At 37.6% G+C, this 15545-nt stretch overlaps 1 non-coding gene across 1 annotated transcript; it reads left to right on the top strand.

The window, feature by feature from the left end:
• The first annotated feature begins 12956 nt into the window (after positions 1–12956).
• On the top strand, positions 12957–13050 carry Trnak-uuu (transfer RNA lysine (anticodon UUU)). Its single transcript has 2 exons — positions 12957–12993; positions 13015–13050. It is a non-coding gene; the product is annotated as a tRNA-Lys (tRNA).
• The last annotated feature ends 2495 nt before the right edge of the window (positions 13051–15545 follow it).

Genomic DNA, 15545 nt, shown 5'->3' with positions numbered 1-15545 from the left:
AAAAAAGAGTTATTTATATCTTTAACAATCCCCGCAATAGTGTATGGAGCCATAACATTTTTTAATATTGCAGCACATTTAATCTTAGCACTTGAAAAATTGCATGCAATTTTAGAATCAGGAAATACTGTTGGTAGTAGTACGTTCGTACAGTCATTTGAACACAGTATAAAATGCCATTGCAACTTCTGCGGCTATTATTTTACTTTCTTCATCTATGTTTTTCTTGATCAAGAAGTTTGTTATTTTACCAGCTCCTTTTGAAGTAGAGGGAATACTACTTTTGTGCTTTGCTGTTTCTAAGTGTTGCTTGATGTCAGACTTCCTACTATGTTCAATACTGAACTATAGTCAATAAACTCACAGCAATTCGAAAGAAGGTTCTTTGGTTCATTGCACTCATTAGAGCTGGTGTTATCGATAAATTTGCTATCAATTGCTTAAAACCCTCACTAAAGCGCACACAAACCACAATCCACCAGAACACAAAGCAGTACTACCGCTGCAATGTCTGCACAAACTCAGTCTACATATAATATATAGACCAGGACTCTGGAAAGGAGCTTTCTGGATTGGAACAAAATTCCAGAAATTATTACACTAAAAGTGATGTGATCTCTAGGTGTGAGCTAACAGAAGTAGGAAAATCTAATAATGATTTCAGATTCTGGCATAAGGCCAGCAATTTTAGAGAGGGAATGATCGATGGCATCGATTCCAATACTCAACTGGTACTTATTTTTTATCGACCCCGAAAGGATTAAAGGTAAAGTTGACATCAACGGAATTTGGACTTAGAACTTAAAGGGTTGGAAGAAACGTCACGAAGCATTTTAAGATTAACACCGACTCAAAAGGCGGCATATGACCTATCTATCTATCTATCTATCTATCTATCTATCTATCTATCTATCTATCTATTTATCTATCTATCGATCTGTCCGTCCGTCCGTCCGTCCGTCCGTCCGTCCGTCCGTCCGTCCGTCCGTCTGTCTGTCTGTATGCCTGTCCGTCCGTACGTCCTTCCGTCTATCTGCTTATGCATGCATGTATGTGCGTGTATGTATGTATGTATGGATGGATGGATGCATGCATGTATCTGCTTGTCTGTCTCCTTTCTCTTAGAGAGAGAGAGAGAGAGAGAGAGAGAGAGAGAGAGAAAGGAAGGGAAAGAATTGATATGTAAATATCCAAAAAATATATCCACAGCAATTAAGAGGTTAATTAATAATAAGTCCAGTCACTAGCGTAGCTAGAGGTGGCGCGGTCCGCTCGGGCGGCACTTTTAAAAGGGCACCACTTTTGGGTCTGCTGTAGGCAATATGTGTTTTTGTGGGGTCCGTGTGCAGCAAACAGATGGCCGCCCCGGGCGGCACACACTCTAGCTACGCTAGTGGGTCCTGTATGCTATCACACTTCTATAAATCCACGAGTAATTATGTATTTTAATTACGTAATTAATGAAATAATCATGTTTATTATCAATAAAACAGTTGTTTAGCATAATCATGAACTATATGTGATACACATGTTTTTCTTTTTATCAAATACTAGCAGAAATACCCGGCGTTGCCCGGGTTAAAGAGAATAATGAAATCTAAAAACGCCGTCTAGACTACGCATCATCTTTATATATAGAGATGTATATACACACACGCACCCAAACACACGCATATATATGTATATCAATATAAATATATGAACGTCAATGAAGTTTCGTAAAAGAAGGTGATCATGTACATACTTTCTTGCTGTTGTGATAATAACACCACGTTGTAAACAATGTTCCTTGTTTTCCCTTGTGGAGCATATACAAATAGGTTTTTTTTGCTGCCCACTCTTGAGCAGCCAACATACAGTTGTCCATGTGAGAAGCAGGGCTCTTCCAAGAGAAGACCAGCTACAGACAGTATTTGACCCTGAGATTTGTTTATGGACATGGCAAAAGTCACACGAAGGGGGAATTGTAGTCTTCTGAATGTAAAAGGAATGTCTGCTCCTGATGGAGTAAGAGGAATTCTTGGAATAAAGACGTCATCCCCTTTTGCACATCCAGAAAGAATGGTAGCCTCGATAACGTGTGACATCATTTTCTTTATCACGAGTCGTGTTCCATTGCAAAGTCTTGGTGGTTCCAGATTGCGGAGCAGCATAACAGGCGTTCCAACTTTAAGTGATAATATGTGGGGAGGTAGTCCTGGAGGCTCCAGCGAATTGAGAAATTCAGGAGGATAGTTCACCACTTCATTTGTATCTGGAACTGTATCAACAGACTTGTAAGTTTGAAGATTGCCGGGAAGAGAATGCATCAGGTGTTGATTAATTTTTGTAACAGCTACGTTTTTTGGAGCTAATATTGCTCTTTCACATAGCCAATTGTGATTTTGGTAGTTTTGTTTAAAGTTGGGAAAGACTTTGTGTTTGAGGTCATCTACAGAATTAACAACAGAACAAAATGGCCATACTTCTATTTCTTCTGCAGCATCAAGAGGCACCTTGCCATCACCAATTGTCAAAATGTCCTGTGCGAATTTTTTGGACATTTGGTCACCGTGTAGCTGAGCTCTCATGTTAGTGTTAAGAGTGAGGATAGTAACATGATGCCACAGGGTAGAGGACTTTAGGCATGCTTGGACCTCATCTGCTCTAGTGCCTTTTGGAATGACAGGAAGAGTTTGCCTGAAATCACCTGACAACAGAAGCGTAACACCTCCCATTGGAGCGTGACAGTCTCGGATGTCTTTCAGGGCTCTATCTAATGCTTCCAAAGCTCTCTTGTGAGCCATGGTGCATTCATCCCAGACAATTAGATGACACCTTTTAAGTACCTGCCCTTGATCTGAGCTTTTGGTGATGTTGCATGAAGGCATCTCGGATGCTGCTAAATTTAAAGGGAGTTTAAAAGTCGAGTGTGCTGTCCTGCCACCGGGTAACAAAGTAGCTGCAATCCCAGAGGAAGCCACAGCTACTGCAATGTCCTGATGCTGCCTAACTTCTGCAAGGAGAAGCTTTGTTATAAATGTTTTCAAAGGAAAGTGTTTGGAGTTGATATGCAGCTGGTTTTGTATACATGAACAGATTTTGTTTGTATTTGTAAGACGTGTTGCTAGCACAGAACAGGTATTTAGGGAAAGCCGTTACGTGTTATCAACGCATGTTAGAAATAGAAGTGAAATGTGAAATATGAATGGAATTTTGAAAGGAAAAATATTACTTACCGAATTCAGCTGAATGAATGAATGTGCTTTAGTTGGTCAATATTGCTTTGATAGGACAGTATTGTTAAGAACAGATGATAGAAATTGTAAGAGGAAAGGAGACAGTGATTATGAATTGCTTTCCGAATGTTATTTGCCTGGAAATGAATTCTGTCGTATATATAAAGAAACAGACATATAGAGGGATGAAGATATCAGTGTTGCTATAGTGTTTTGTGATCGTATTAAGTGTCCGTAGAATATGAAGGTTAGAGGTGAAATGGATGACAATATATTTCAGTTGATAATTTAGTACCTCTTTAATATATGTAAGCATGTTCCATTGTCGCGTATTGAGAAGTAAGTTTTATTTCACTGTGGTGGTAGAGAAATGAGAATGAGATGTAAGGTGACAAAATTCTTGAGATAGCGGTTAAGTGGTGCCCTCCGTACACTGGGAAGGTCAGAGGTGAAGAGGCTGACAATAGATTTCGCTTGAGAATGTTATTATCTGTTTAATATCTGTTACTATGTTCCATTGCCCTGTATTGATAAATGAGTTGTATTTCACTGTAGTCGTAGAGAAATGAGATGTAAGTGGTATATTTCAGTTGATAATTTAGTACCTCTTTAATATATGTAAGCATGTTCCATTGTCCCGTATTGAGAAGTAAGTTTTATTTCACTGTGGTGGTAGAGAAATGAGAATGAGATGTAAGGTGACAAAATTCTTGAGATAGTGGTTAAGTGGTGCCCTCCGTACACTGGGAAGGTCAGAGGTGAAGAGGCTGACAATAGATTTCGCTTGAGAATGTTATTATCTGTTTAATATCTGTTACCATGTTCCATTGCCCCGTATTGATAAGTAAGTTGTATTTCACTGTGGTGGTAGAGAAATGAGAATGAGATGTAAGTGGACAAAATTTTAGAGATAGCAGTAAAATGGTGCCATAGTCGTGTGGGGTCCTTAGAACTGTCGTTAGGGTAGGAAGGTTAGAGTTGAATTGGATAACGATATATTTGACTTGACAGGGTAGCATGTGGTTAATGTCTGTTACCATCTTCCATTATATCGTCGTGAGAATTAATTTGTATTTACCTGCCGTGGTACTTAAATGAGAATGAGATGTAAGGGGACAATGTTTTGGAGATTCCGGTTCGAATTGACATCAGTGTTTTTGTTTCATTTTTGACACGTAATACTTAAATAATGGAAGAGATATAATGTTGCTGTGGACTGGAAGTATGCCATAAGTTAGAAATTGTTTTTGATTAAAACAGAACCGGGACACTAAGTAAGGCATGTGTAAAATTTGAATGAAATTGGTTGTGTAGTTCTCAAGTTTTAGGGATTCACACAGACAGACAGACACACACACACACACACACACACACACACACACACACACACACACACACACACACATTCTCAATACATGTAGGATTCCTCACCATACAGGTAACAGGCACAGCTGTAAGATGCATTACGGATCTATAGCAATTGGAAGAGCATGACCCAATTGAAATAACAACGTGTGACGTTTGGAGTAAAGGGAAATGAAAGTGTCGCCTCTGGAGTTTGCAAATGACCACTATACCGATAAGTAATTATGCAGACAAAATTTACAATCGATAAATGTCTTAGAACAACCGGTCACTCATCTGGGAAGGCCTTGAAATCAATGTTACCAACTGGGGACTATGTGTGTCGCAGTGATAATAAAAAGACTCAAAGGAGGTCTGCAACGAAATAATTTTAGTCAACACTTTGCAAGTGAATCAGTGGAGGCAAAGATGCGTCTCATTTACTTGACAATTTATGCACCACATTGCAGAAATCACAATGTAAGTATATCTGAAAGGGTAGTCTTACACTGTTGTACCGTTGAATTACAAATAATGCTCATCTGTTATGTTCGGGTTAAAATTTCATCAACATCAAAAATATATGAATTTTCATGGGAGTTATGGCCGTTATGCAAAGAATATAATTTCCAAATTTCATAAAGATCCATTCAGTACTTTTGACGTAGTTTTGGATAAGAAAACAAATGACTAATGTGTGTGTTTGTGTGCATGTGTATGTGATGGATGTATATATGTATAGATATCTGTATGCATGTATATATGTATATATATGTGTACATATTACATGTACATCTATATATATATAAAGTTGTAGTATATTGTCAACTTAATGTGACAATCCCAATAAGGGAACACACTACTGCCGTTTAGCCCTAGGAAGCTGGACCGCTTCCTGTCGGCCTTGACACAATTACTGTGTCCTTAAGTTTGCGAGGGGGAGACAAGCTCCTCCACCCAGCCTAGCCAGCATTCAGGGACATGTTTCTGAGTCTTTGCTCGTCATCAGCCGGAAGTAGCTTGCCAGCTGGATAGAGAAGCCTGTTTCGCCTTCGCAAACTTATATAAATCATAGTGAAGTTTATTCACTGATCAGCAAAATTAGAAATATAATATTTCTAAATCTCTCAGAGAGATTTAAGCAGTAGTGGAGCGATAAAGTTGTAGTATTATGATGTTAAGTAGCGAACTAGTAAGGGACGCTGTCATTTTCATAAAAAAACCGTTGGACTTATGAGAGTAAATAAAACAAAGAAAGAAGAAAATAAACTGCTATATATTAAAAATATAAAAAATATTTTTACAAGTTAATGGTCAAAGAGAGGTAAATCTAATAAATAATGCTTATGTATAATATGATATAATCTACTCAAATGTACATAATCTAAACAAAAAATTATATTAATTTAAGATTTAGAACAGTAATGAGACTTTATATGGTTATGTAAACCAGATAGATTAGAGAAAATAAATTGTAAAAAATGAGAAATAATAAGTAATATATATATATATATATATATATATATATATATATATATATATATATATATATATATATATATATATATATGTGTGTGTGTGTGTGTGTGTGTGTGTGTATGTATGTATATATATATATATATATATATATATATATATATATATATACAAAGAAAACCGTTCTCATCAGATGACTGCATAGACCTCAATTAGATATTTCTGTCAAAAAGTTTAACAGTAGAATCATTGTAAATATTTGCGCTCTATTGTATGAATATGTTCAAATGTCTAACTTGTCTTCCTATATATATATATATATATATATATATATATATATTTGAAGAAAATACGTACGTTTCGTACAAACTTCATTTATTCATGTAGTGAGAACACTACATGAAATGTGCAATGAAAATGTACTCCTCGGCTGCATAATGGAATTTCATTTTAGAAAGTCATTTTGTAGATGTGTGCAAAAAACAAGAGTAAGAGAAGAAAAAATACCATCTTGACTGGGCTGCTGTTCAACAGTCTAGTGAATCAAACAAGAATTTAATTTCTATATAATCTAATTGGAGGGGTAGTAGTAATTTCAATTTAGAGGAAGGTAGATTAAGTAGTGATGGACAGCAGGTTAGGGATAAATCAAGCATGAGGAAAAGAAAAAAATGAAAATGGAAGGACGATTCCCTAAGGAGTGGTTAGAGAAAATTTAAGGTAAGGGAATTAAGGTCAAGGTATTAAAGAATTACATCTATTCTTCAGTATATTTAGAATAATACAACGAAACACTAAAGTACTAAATTTAAAACCATAGGGAACATTAATAATTAAATTAGAACAAGATAAACATTTATAGTTAAAATAAGATATACATTAATGTGGGGTAGGAAAAGAGAGATATTAATTTATAAGTAAAACCATAATATTAATGGTCAAAACCAGAACAAAGAGAGGGGGGGAAAGAAGGAGGAGGAAAAAAGGGGGAGGAATAAAGTTAGAAAAACAGGACTAAATTAAGAGAATTAAAGCTAAGGTTTTCGAAAAACTAATATAGTAGAAGAGACTCAGAATTACCTAGAGAAATGTAGGAATATTATCAGTGTGTTGGGAAAGATTAAAATGTATTCTAAATTTATATTTAAAAGTTATAACTCAAATAAAGTAGTGAATAGTCAGGGAAATGAGAGGAATTAAAATAATAAATTATTAGCAAGATTTACTTTTTAAGATATTTACTTTTTAAAATATTTAAAGGTGCGAGAGTAACAATGTACACATAGAACCCTAAGGTCAGATCTATTGTTAATTAGATTAGGATTATCCTTAAGTTTAAAAATTTCGTAAATTTCCATAGAGCACAGTCCACAGCCATATCTACTATTTCTATAAGGTTGTGCTCTCCTGACGATTTCCCATTTAAGATTAAAATCGATACCATTTTCCTTCAATTCTCAAATTTTATTAGATAATGATGTGCTATTGGCGTTATGTTTAAGTCTAAATGAGGAATCGTTGTTTAAGGTTGATTATGCAACCAACATAAATGTAATTATTAGTTGGAGTAACTACTATACATTTATAGACCACATTACGGGTTAAACAACGGCCAGATACCCGGCAGTGGGCTTTAATTCTACAATTGCAATTAAGAGGCTTATTAGCTATACATATATATTGCTATGTTGATTATTGAAAAAAGTATCTAAATTAGTTATATCAATATTGCTGGTTGTATTACTGGATATGCTATTGATATTGCTTGAGCTAGGAAGATTTATCTCATCAACTATGTTAACAGTTGAAGTATTATTATGTTCATTAACATGTGCATGATTATTGGTTGAGTTGCTGTTATTTATTGTTTAGTAGTTATTTGTATTGTTATCAATAATAAGACAATTTTTATTTTCAAGGGTCCTAGTTAGTTCAATGTTCTTTCTATTTAACTTATTGATAATAGATCCTATATTTCCCAACCCACTGATAATATTCCTACATTTCTCTAGGTAATTCTGAGTCTCTTCTACTATATTACTTTTTCGAAAACCTTAGCTTTAATTCTCTTAATTTAGTCCTGTTTTTCTAACTTTATTCCTCCCCCTTTTTTCCTCCCCCTTTTTTCCTCCTCCTTCCCCTTTGTTCTGGTTTTGGCCATTAATATTATGGTTTTACTTATAAATTAATATCTCTCTTCTACTACCCCACATTAATGTATATCTTATTTTAACTATAAATGTTTATCTTGTTCTAATTTAATTATTAATGTTCCCTATGGTTTTAAATTTAGTACTTTAGTGTTTCGTTGTATTATTCTAAATATACTGAAGAATAGATATAATTCTTTAATACCTTGACCTTAATTCCCTTACCTTAAATTTTCTTTAACCACTCCTTAGGGTATCGTCCTTCCATTTTCATTTTTTTCCCCTCATGCTTGATTTATCCCTAACCTGCTGTCCACCACTACTTAATTTACCTTCCTGTAAATTGAAATTACTACTACCCCTCCAATTAGATTGTATAGAAATTAAATTCTTGTTTGATTCACTGGACTGTTGAACAGCAGCCCAGTCAAGATGGTATTTTTTCTTCTCTTACTCTTGTTTTTTGCACACATCTACAAAATGACTTTCTAAAATGAAATTCCATTATGCAGCTGAGGAGTACATTTTCATTGCACATTTTATGTAGTGTTCTCACTACATGAATAAATGAAGTTTGTACGAAACGTACGTACTGCTATAACCTATTGAATTTTTGTTGCTTTTCTTCAAATTTTATTCACCAAATCTCTTGATTTTGTTTTGGGTTTTTACTCTACCAAATTCTGGTGCCTCAAACATTTTAAGTACCACATTTAATCTTTTGATTAAATCTATATTATATACACACACACACACACACACACACAATAATACGATATACGAGTTACTTTGTTCCCGGAGACCGTTCGTGAAGCGAAAAGTAGTAAAGCCTAGCAATAACTACCCGTAGTAGCAATGTTATAAATCGTAATTCGTTCTCAGAAAAATATTTTACCTATAAAATCTATAATACACGTAAATATATGGCAATAAAACAGCAGTAGAATGTAAATAATATTTTACGTAATGTAGAAAGAATGCCAAGATCATTTATAATAAAAAATATTATCATTATAATCGTTTTTTTGATCCCTTTCACTCGCACTAGACTCGCGCACACCATCACTTGTAGACGCGGTCACCGATTCACAAGCACTCGTAGAGGGACTTGTGGATTTCTTTTTAAAAAACAAGTCTAGAGTTGTTCGCTTAGAAGCTTTTTTTCTGTGGGTGCGTCATGTCGTTGCACCTGTTGCTGTTGTAGGTGCTGCTGTTGTTAAAGGGTGGGCTATGTGACTGACTCGGGTGCGTACGGAGCCGTATAGGCATTGATGTCGTGTTCAATTCCCAGTGGTTCGGCCCGTCTTTTTTTAAAACAACAACAGCACCTACAACAGCAACAGGCGCAACATCACGCGCATGCAGAAGTACGTGGGTGCACTGGGAACTCACTCAAACAACGTATTTCCAATCATTTGTCCTCCTTCAGAGTTCCGGAAAGGAGATACGTGACATCACTGGCCAGCCATGTCTGGCAATTACGAGACGAAGAGATTCCATACTCGATCGCATGGAAAATACTCGAGAACTTAGGCCCCTACATCAACGGGACGAAACGGTGCAAGTTATGCATTGCCGAACGCATGAGGATCCTTAAAGACTTGCTCGTGCCAGGGAAAATCATGAACTCCAGGACGGAGATTTTCGGACCATGCCTGCTGTTTAGAAAATTTCTGCTGGCTTTTTGGAATCCGCATGGCGGCACTACAGCCAGAAACCAATAGCCAAGGCCGAAGGAAGACAATCGTATGCCTTCGTAGTGCTTTGGTGACCGCAAGATAGCAGTGCGACCGAAGATCGATGGACAATGGCAAAGGGAGATAACCATAAAGGGTTTTACCCTTAAAAACTAGGCTTTTTCTCCTCTATATTTTAAAGAGGTCTCAGGTCAGCAGTGATTGGAGTCTGAAGATAAGCCTTAAAGCTAAACCCCTTGTGAGCGAGAAACTCAGAGTAACCCCTTAAACCGGCCTACCCCACTATAATATTAACAGCTCTACATCTTAGAGTGTGCTTCTTCTCCGAGTTTATATATTTCTACAAACGATATATATATATATATATATATATATATATATATGTAAAAACGACCGTGCGAACCAAAAGGAGAAATGGTGACGAATGGAAAAACAGGGCTCCTTTATTAAACGCGTCACACGGTCGAACACAAAATTATATCAAATGATATATAAATGTTATACTTCGATAGCATAGTGAATTCGTAAATGCCAGTAAGGAAGACGATAGAACACAACCGATAAAGATGAATAACAGTAATATTTATTGTACCATTAAAATGTATGTCTGTGTGTGAGTGTGAATGCGACATAATGAAAACACAATAAAAGACAGGCCGTCATGTAAAGAAAAGAGTGTGTGTAAGTGATACATGCATGTGTATGCGTGAGATACAGCAGATAGAAAAAGATTCAGTAACACATATAAGAATTTGCCAGTTCTTAGAGTACACAATAGTAAGAGTCTGTATGTAAGAAGTTGAGGCGTGTGGGACAGGGCGATCACTCGTCGTGATGTTAGGGCTTCCATGCCGGGCCGGGTTCTTGAGTACAGATGTTCTTCGCAGGCTGAGTTCTTGTCTATTATTTATCGTGGTGAAGATGAATCACACAAACAGAATCGAAGAGAGAAGTGCCGCGGTTAGCTGTTGGTAGCTGGTGTACGTAGAAGTCATGTTGACGCTGTCGGCGATGCCGGTAGTCGTAGTGTCGTGTTGCTGCTGGCAGTCGTAGTTGTACGAAGCTGTTGATGTCGCTGGAACTGCTGCTGCTGCTCTGTGTGGTATACGGAACAAGTCTCTAAGAGATCTGAACCGCGACGATTTGACGGGTATAATTTAGTCTATTTATAGCAAAATAGAGGCTCCAGAGAGCATCTGAAAAACACTCTATCACGTGACCTTATTAGGGGCTGTGGTTGGTCGATTTACGTTCTGGCGGGAACGGTACGAAGCAGTTGCCGCTTCAAATAATAGTCAGTCATGTGATGGATACAGTAGGCTGCTCTCTGCTACGCCCGAACTTGAATATTTATATTAGTGGGAAAGAGTGGTGTTCACTACACACACACACACACACACACACACACACACACACACATATATATATATATATATATATATATATATATATATATATATATATAATGTACATAGGCATAATTATAGAATTAAAAAGGTGTTGCTTCCCCAGTACGTGCTCTGAGGTTTAGTCTCAATGCATGGTACCTTCGGCAAGTGGCATTCTTCTGTCGTAACTTCGAGAGGATGGAAACTTCAAGGGCTCTAACCATTCTTGTTTTAGGATGGTAGACGAAATTTGTTGCCCAAGTTAACCACCTGGTTATGTGGAATCTTTAGCGGAGATCACTCTGTTATAAGCATTTAAACCAGGTCTCCTGTTTTTGGCTGCCTTCATCCCTTGCTACCTCTAGTTTTGGAGGCATTGAAAAAGACTATGGTAGTTTTTAATAGGATAAACAAATAATTAACTAAAATGAAGGATATACATGTAAAGCCTATAGTGAAAGGAACTCTAGGTATGGTTTTTGATAATAGACGTTAAAAATGGTTAAATAAGATCCTAAAGGCTGTCAACTTCAACTGAACTGGAAAAAAAGGGGGTGGGGACAATACCTTCAATGGTGGCAGTTAAGATAAGGGAGAAGGCAATGGGCGATGGAAGTGCTGCGCACGAGGAAGGTAAAATGGAAAGGAACTGAGCGTTTTTTTCCCACCCCTTTCTTTAAAATTTTATTTTTAAAATTCCTCAGTTTTATACAATGAGAATTACGATCCCGAAAGAAATTTCTTTTTCCAAAAATTTCAATTAAAAAAAAAAAAATTGTCCCCTGTTTCGTGACCTCTTTTCCTTCCCCATGTGGTAGTGAAAGCTATTCCGAAACTCTGCATGATTTGTTCTATTTGTAACAAATTATTTCCGAAAAGCTATTTATTTGATTGTGGACAGCTAGAATGCGAAGAATGTTGAAAAAAAAAATAAATAAATCGAGCGTGGAGATATAATATTATAAACAATTTTAACTTTTAAACTGACTTAAAGCTATCTTGTTATTCTCATATTTTAAAAAGATATTCGTATTTTTGAGAAACAGGCATTAAGTATACTTATCTTCATTATTTGAGAAAAATAATTAAGAAACGAAATACAGTATAAAATATAAAAGTTGTTACAGAAACTGACATTTTTTCTTTTTTTTGCTCTACATCGAATTAAGGAAGTTGTCACGTTTATAATTTGCATAACAATAGCTGTATTTGTTGGTAAATAGATGTAAATTTTGATATTACTGCAATTTCAGTGTAAGTAATTTTAAATGTTTAGATTTAGCTCAATATTTAGCACATGTACATAACCATTCATTTATTCATCCACAGACACACACACACATATAGGCACACAGTCTTACTCATTATATTAACACATCTATTTACGAATAAGACAATACCAAGATTTTTTTTTTCTGTATTATGACTAGTAAAATAATGATTCTGAAAAAAGGTTTAGGTTTATTTTGGTTGTCTATCGCTCACTCAATTCAGATTTTCGAATAACCGTTCATACAATTAAGATTCTACTTTTTAAAATATTGAAGTACAATAAATGAAATTATTTACTGAATCATTTGAAAGTGTTGTGTCGTTAAAAAAAATCAATAATTGAAGACATAAATCCTAACAAACAAATAGTTTATGTATAAATAGCTTAACATTCGATATCTCACCGCGTAAGCCCGCATAGCTCAGTCGGTAGAGCATCAGACTTTTATGACTGAATCTTCACAGAGTCATCTGAGGGTCGTGGGTTCAAGTCCCCCTGCGGGCGAAGCATTTGTTTTTTTCTGCACGTCTTTCATACAAACCTACTTCATTTTCATTTTGCTTATTGTTATTTTACATAATGTCTTTAGATATTGTTATTTTGTCGTACTTTCCCGACCATTGTGAAGAATAGTTTCGTTGATATAAGCTGCGATTTAGATAATGACTATGTAAATGGAACAAAGAAAGCATACACATTCGTGAGAGAAACAAAATTTGTACTCATGAATATATCAAATATATCATTATATTAGTAATGTAACACACACGCACGTACCACAGCCACCACCACCACACGCACACACAAGCACCCACACTAACACTATCACCACCGTCACCACCGTCGTCGCCACCCACCCTATCATCATCATCATCATCATCATCATCATCATTATTATCATCATGTAACGTGTTTACAACTTCCTAACCACTACCCTTGTGTTAAGCATCGCCAGTCAGAACGTTCCTTTATCATCACCTCCAGGAGACGTAGCACCTTCAGATCAGCTTTCACCTCCTCGTCACGAGTTTTCCTTGGTCTTTCACTTACGACCAAATCCACCCACCCACCCACCCATCCATCCATCCATCCATCCATCCACGGGAAGTGGGGATGAGTGTGCGTTTGTGTAGGTGTATGTATATACTGTAAGGGAACAATGGTGTATGTGGTGCGGGTATTGAGTATAACGGTGTAGAGAAGCTGTATGGGCAGTAGAGAAGGAGAGGTAGAGGAAGGTGAGAGATGTGTGATTTGTGTAAATGTGTGAGCGGAGGTGGGTTTTGATGAAGATAGGTGACAGATTATGACCATGAGAGGCTGAGGAATGGAAAAGAGAAAAAGGCGGCGAGATGGCAGAAACGTTAGCACGCTGGGCGAAATGCTTAGCGGTATTTCGTCTGCTGCAACGTTCTGAGTTCAAATTCCGCTGCGGTCGACTTAGCCTTTCATCCATTCGGGGTCGATTAAATAAGTACCAGTTACGCACTGGGGTCGATGTAATCAACTTAATCCGTTTGTCTGTTCTTGTTTGTCCCCTCTATGTTTAGCTCCTTGTGGGCAATAAAGAATATGAATGGAGAACATAGACAGATGTAGCGAATGACCGGTCGAATGGATGTGACGCACGACCGGAGTGTCATTGTCGAGCTTGATGCTCAAGAGATGTCCCGGAGGTGTTCAACAAACAGGTTAGCTACGTGCCGGCAAGTTTGGCTGATGTACAAGGGAATGTAAGAGAGAGAGAGAGAGAGAGTGTGTGTGTGTGTGGGCGATAATAAGGGAAGGAGCCAGGTAGAATATAAAGGGAAGAGAGGAAGCTACGGACCAGAAGGTTACGCAGGTTATGGGTACGTTTGAAGGAGGGGAGGATCGGTTGAAGATGTGGGAAGTGGAGGAGAAGATTGGAGTCAGCGGAAGGCCCGAAGAATGATGCAGTGGAGGGGTGGCAGGTGAGGGGGAAAGGGGGTGGGAGCGGGGAGAGCGAGCGGATGCACCGTCAAAAGATCGGACACGGGTGAGGGCGGCTTGGATAACGGTATGGAGTATCTCCGTTAGGTGAAGTGGCGAGCCATAAGTTGAGACTGTATCAAAATAATGATCGTCACTACAGAGCCGGCGGAGACGGAATGACCTGAGTACGGAATGCACAATGTGGAGTGAGTAAGGTGGGAGGAGGTTGAGTGAAGAGTGTGCGTCTGTAGGTTTACAGGGAATGGGCTGGTAAGAGAGGAGTGGTGGAAGGTAACAGAAATATTAAGAAAGTGGACAGAGGGCTGGAGACAGAACAGGAATTCAAGGGCAAGAATGAAGAACCGGATGAAAGAGAGGAAGGAGTCGAGATGTTTACAGGAGAGTGAGGTCGCGCCGATACAGACGTCAGTGTAACGACTGTGTAACTCAAGTGTTGGACCGATTAACTGAGAGAATATTTAGGCCTCAACGTAGCCAGCAAACAGGTTCGCATAGTTGGGCCCATTCTCGTTCTATGGTCAGTCCTGATGATAAACTTCACTAGTGAACGAGAAGTAATTTAGAGAAAGGACAAGTTCAGCCAAACTGAGGAAGCTAGAGGTGTCACGCTGAGGATCAGGACGAAGTTCGAGGAAATATCTTAAAGCAAGGAGGTTTTCATTGTGAAGGATAACAGTGTATAAGGGTTTTATGTCAAGGGTGAACAGGAGCCTGGAAAGGGCGGTAGGAACGGAGACTAAAGTTTCGAAATGTCGATATTTATGTGTGTGTGTGTGTGTATACATGTATATGTGAGTACACACACACACACACACACACACACACACACACACACACCACACACACACATTCTTTTATTTGGTTCAGTCATTTAACTGCGGCCATGCTGGAGCATGGCCTTTAGTCGAGCAGATCGACCCCAAGACTGATTCTTTGTAAGCCTAGTACTTATTCTATCGGTCTCTTGCCGAGCCGCTAAGTTACGGGGACATAAACACACCAGCATCGGTTGTCAAGCGATCTTG

Source organism: Octopus bimaculoides, chromosome 14, assembly GCF_046866305.1.
Source record: "Octopus bimaculoides isolate indiv1 chromosome 14, ASM4686630v1, whole genome shotgun sequence".
Classification (NCBI taxonomy): domain Eukaryota; kingdom Metazoa; phylum Mollusca; class Cephalopoda; order Octopoda; family Octopodidae; genus Octopus; species Octopus bimaculoides.
The sequence above is the reverse complement of the archived record's forward strand: the minus strand, read 5'-3'. Positions and strand labels throughout refer to the sequence as shown.